This window comes from Pteropus alecto, unplaced genomic scaffold, assembly GCF_000325575.1.
Source record: "Pteropus alecto unplaced genomic scaffold, ASM32557v1 scaffold131, whole genome shotgun sequence".
NCBI classification, from domain to species: Eukaryota; Metazoa; Chordata; class Mammalia; order Chiroptera; family Pteropodidae; genus Pteropus; species Pteropus alecto.
In genome coordinates, this window is record NW_006434709.1 from 8,001,496 (window position 1) to 8,006,613 (window position 5,118).

Here is a 5,118-nt window from a genome sequence, read left to right on the forward strand (position 1 = left end):
CAGGGAGCCTATGATTCTAAGCCACATAGATTTCCAGAATACCAAAAACTGAAGAGAAATAGTCCCTAAAGAGAAGAAAATAACTGAAAGCATGTTTGAGACTATAAAACCTGTTAAAGTTAAAGGATTCTAGATAGTCTCCAGTCCCCACAACTTCCACACTTGTCATACTATTATTTAGCCAGTAGTGGACCCCATTCAATGATAAGTAATAATCAGATAGAAACCATAATGGGATTTCTGCATAGAAATTATAGAGGAATGGAATATGCACAAGGGCTGATTAAAAATAAAATAAAATAAACATCACGAGAGAAATTACCCAAGGAAACAGAAAAGATGTTCAGATAAATTATCTATATTCTCAAAGAAGTTTCAGACAATATGGTCTTTCTAGAAAAAGATCCCAAAGAAAAGACATAAGAATTCAAAGAAGAGATTTAAAAATGAGCAAGATAAAAGGCAAGCTAGTAGATTCAGGATAAAAATCAAAGAGTAAACCATGATAGAGATGGAATCAACATTAGAAGCAACAGAAAATAGGATACAAATAATTGACTTTATAGTGGGAACCATAGTGGAAAGACTTTGGGAAATCACATGAAATGAACAACAACACCACCCAAAATTTGTTAGCTATTCTAGAGAAAATTTCTAGCATTATCAAATAGGGAATCCTATATAATAGAGATCCTTGGTATTTTGCAAGAATAGGCATTTCTAAAGGAGAGTAAAAAGAATTAAATATAAACTATTTTCAAAAATAAATTTGAAGAGAACTTTCTTCAAATTTATATAAGGACAACTTAAATATACAGATCAAAAGGGCATATATATTCCAAGAAAAATGGATATAGACTGTTCGACATCGAGATATATCATACTGAAGTTATGAAACACCAAGGATAAAGAAAATCTCACATGGATGGTCATGTAATCAGTAAACCATGTACAGAGAGAAGAATCAAGTATCTCTGGGCTTCTTCACAATGTCAAAAGACGAGGTCGAACATCTAAAAAAAAGTCTGAAGGAAAAAACATGATTCAAGGATTGTGTACATGCAAGTCATCCTTTAAGTATAAAGACAATAGACTGGCATTCTTAGGCATGCAAAACCTTGGGGAATAAAGCATCCAGGAATCCTTCTTGAAAAACAACTTTTGAATGAAATCTATCTAACCAAGGAATGAGTCAAAATAAATTCTAGAATAGAGGGCTTAGGCATATTAGTTTCTTAGGGCTGCAATAACAAAGTACTACAAACTGGACGAATTAGAACAATTGACATGTGTTGTCTCACAGTTCTGGAGTCTAGAAGTCTGAAATCAAGGTGTCCACAGGGCCAAGCTCCCTCTGAAGGAGCAAGGGAAGGATGCTTCCTTGCCTCTTCCAGCTTCTTGTAGCCCTAGACATTCATTGGCTTTTAGTGAACATAGTGTTTCATATAGTCTTCCTTCTGTGTATGTCTGTGTCCAAATTTCCCCTTTTATAAGGACACGAGTCAGACTGAATTAGGGTCCACTCTAATGTCCTTGTTTTAACTCGATTACCTCTGTAAATAGTCTACTTCCAAATAAGATCACATGCTGAGGTACTAAGAGTTAGGACTCCAACATATCTTTTTGGGAAGAGGATACAATCGAACCTGTAACCCTGGGGCAACATAGAGGGGTGAGCACTGAGTCCATCAAATATGGAGCTAAAACTAAATGACAGCAAGAAGAATGGTTAGAGAATAAAATGAAATAAGGTAAACATTGACAATGGAATACAATAAAAATCAAGAGACAGAGTCGGGCAGTGGGATAAAGTGTAAGTAAAGGGTAATTCCTCATTGTTCATAGCAGTAGGTCAATAGATATTACTTACAAATTCTTTTATTCACTCTATCTGCATACCTATAGAGTCTCTAATGATGTTTCATAAATGTTGAGAATGGTTGTCTCTGGGCAATAGGATTTATAGCAGGGTTTTTCTTTCTTTTTCTTTTTCTTTTTTTTTTTAACTTTCTTTGTTGTACTTTTCTATATTACTTGAATTTTTATAATGAACATTTGTTATTTTGAACAAAAACAATAAAGTCATTGTTTGACACTTTCCTAAAAGCTTTCTTTGTAGGCACTGGAGGTGGGACTCAGCTTCAGGTCTTAAGAGGAGATGGGTCCAGGAGGCAGAAGGTGGGATCTGAGGCTACCATGACAGCCCACACAAGGTCTCTGGGTTGTCAGGAGGCCCTTCCACAACTGGGGGTCCTGTTTCACAACCGCTATGGCAGAAAACTCCTCAACTGCAAATGCTACCACATATATTAAGGACTTTCCAGCGTCAGAACAGCCCCCATCGGAACCACATGGCCTCTAAGATCAGCAAAACAAGCCAGAGCTGCCTTCTAACTTTTGAAAGTGTCTAACATTTGCTTTATTGTGACATCAAAGAAGCCAGTGCTCTCAGAAACCAACCTGTATGCTTGCTCTGTTCTTCTCAGCCCCACAGCAAGAGAGCTAGCTGCCTGTGTGACTGCCCTGAGCTCACAACTATGTGACCAAGTTCCCCATTCCATCCTTCAAGCTGGACTTTTTCAACAGGAAAGGCATCTGGGTGCATAACGGTCATCATCATATTTGTACTTTATTGTTCCTCTTCTTATATCTGGTTGTCACCAAATGTTTGGCAGGAAATTTATCTTTTATTGCTTTGCTTCCTGTATTTTAATGGAAATGGTGGAGGTTTCTGTGGATACAGCACGCAGGCAGCTGGGGTTTTGTGAGGCTAAGCATATCACAAAAGAGTTGTGGGCAGTCAACCTTGCTTCCTGAAAGTTGGTGCTGGCCCTCACATTCAATCTTTCCAGCCTACGTAACATAACGGATGTCCCAACAGGACACACCAGCTCAGCAGCAATGGGTGCGGGGACAAGCCGGGGTGCATTGGCAGGGGAGTGTGCAGTGGGAACAGGGTCCCAGCCTGAGGTAATCAAGTTAGCATATATTAAAGCACTTTCCATGAGGCCTGAGATGCTGTCTAAACCTGAATGCAGGCCTAAGGAAGTGTGGCCCATAGGACCCACATACTGAGCTCTGCCAAAGGGCTGGGAATCACATGCAGCCAGTGTCTCCAAGGCACAGAATCACTAGAGAGGTTGTCATAGTAACATAGTCCGAGAAGCAGGTGGTAGGCCTTCCGTAACTGTTGAGCACAGAGAAACAGAGCAGGAGACATGAGGCAGCGTCTGCCAGTGATCTAGAGAGGCTTCTTGGGAAAATGTTGTCTATACTCACTTTTCTTTTTAATCAGAAAGTTTATTAAACATACAGAAAATTATGTTAAATGTATAGGAAATCAATTTATTTCAAATAAAATAATACTATAAGTGTTATGTTCTCTGTGTTCTGAATCTAAGTCCTAGAATTATCTGTTGCAATTTATCCATCTCTTCTTTGCTCTCTAGATACATCTAAGACCAGTGCTAATTATTCAAAGGCTGAATATCTCAGGTTATAGCCATTTAGACAAGGCAGCAGAGCCATCTTATCACCCTCCACCTTGACCTTTGAATTATCTGTGTCTCCGCTCATAATCCTTTATCCTTTAGTTCTTTGATTCATGATCAGCTTCTTATGTGTCACTGTGCCTGGCAAGGCTTTTTCCTCTCCGATAGTTCTAGTTTGAGCAGATGGCTTTTGATCTATTTATTTATGTTCGATTTGTTACATCTTTTCCACAGCAAAGTTTGCAACTCTAGAGAGCTGTTTATTAAAAACTTAATTTTACTCAACAGTGAAGGTAGACTATGAACACACAGCAAAATGAATATGGTCCTTTCACCATAGTCTTCCAGCTTCCTTTCAGACTACTTCCCACAATAGAGACTGACAGAAGTCTCTGCCTTATCCAATTTCAAATCTTGGGTGACTATGTTTAGCCATTTTTATGTGAATTACTTCAGCTCATTCACTCCTGAGCCCGCTATAATCAGGCTTCTGCCTCCTCTACTTCACTGACAAAATCTTTCCCAGACCACATTTGAGCCCCTACTCATGTTAAATAAGATTGACATGTTTCAACTCTCATTTCCCTAAACCCTCTATTCATATGTGAAAGAAACTACTTAACATTCCCTCCATCCTTAAACTACCCTATCCACTGATTTCTCTCACATCTTGCTCTCCTAGCTCTTCTTGCAAGCTCTCCAATCATGCCTCTCACTCTTTAATGGGCTTCTCTGCCTCCCCTACTCAGAAGTTTTCAAGGTTTCAGTCTCAACAAGCAAGCTCTTTCATCCTCATGTTTTAGCTACTAAATATTTCCAAACCCAGACCTCTCCAGAGTTCCAGTCTCATATATCCAACCCCCATTAAGATGTCTTAATTTGACCTAAATAATACACCATCATGCCCCCCAAGCACTCTCTTTCTGAGTTACACTGCCTACATTACATTACATTTCTGAAGATAAGAGAAAGGTGCTCATAAACAGAAATGAGAACCATTCTGGGTTCCCCAAAGAGGAAGTGACTCGGAGAGATGCAGTTACTGTCTTTGGGTTAATCAGAAATCATGGCCTCTATGGATTTAGCAGATACCAACCTCAGAGAGGAAGTTCAATCGCTTTTCCTCCTATATTCATGTTCCCTTAGAGGTCTTTATCTCCCCAGGCAGAAAGTAGAGAGAAACAATAATGTTTCTTCTCTGTACTAGTGTTGTCAGTCTAGAAATGGGTATATGTGAGAACCAGGACGGTAAGCTTAAAAACGTAGATGAAGAATGAGCTGAGCAGGATTCCCCCAAATGCTCCCATGCGTCCTGAGAATATAAACCAAGCCAACTCATTTAGCTCTGAACCATGAAGCTTTAATCTCTCAAGAACACAATTCTTTCCTGTATTTCTAGTAATGACTAATTCTGGCTTTTCTGGGAATCCCCCAGTCACAAAAGAATTGAGTCACAAAAATAGAGCCACGAGAAAAGTTAGTTTGACCCCTTTGCTCTCTGGAATGCACTGGTGGAAAGAGCCTAAGCGAATGTGGTGGGGTCAGGAGGAGTCCTACTTTAACTGGTTCTTCTACAAGGAAAAATAAACTGAAGGAAAGAATAAAAACTTTTAAATTAATCATCCAC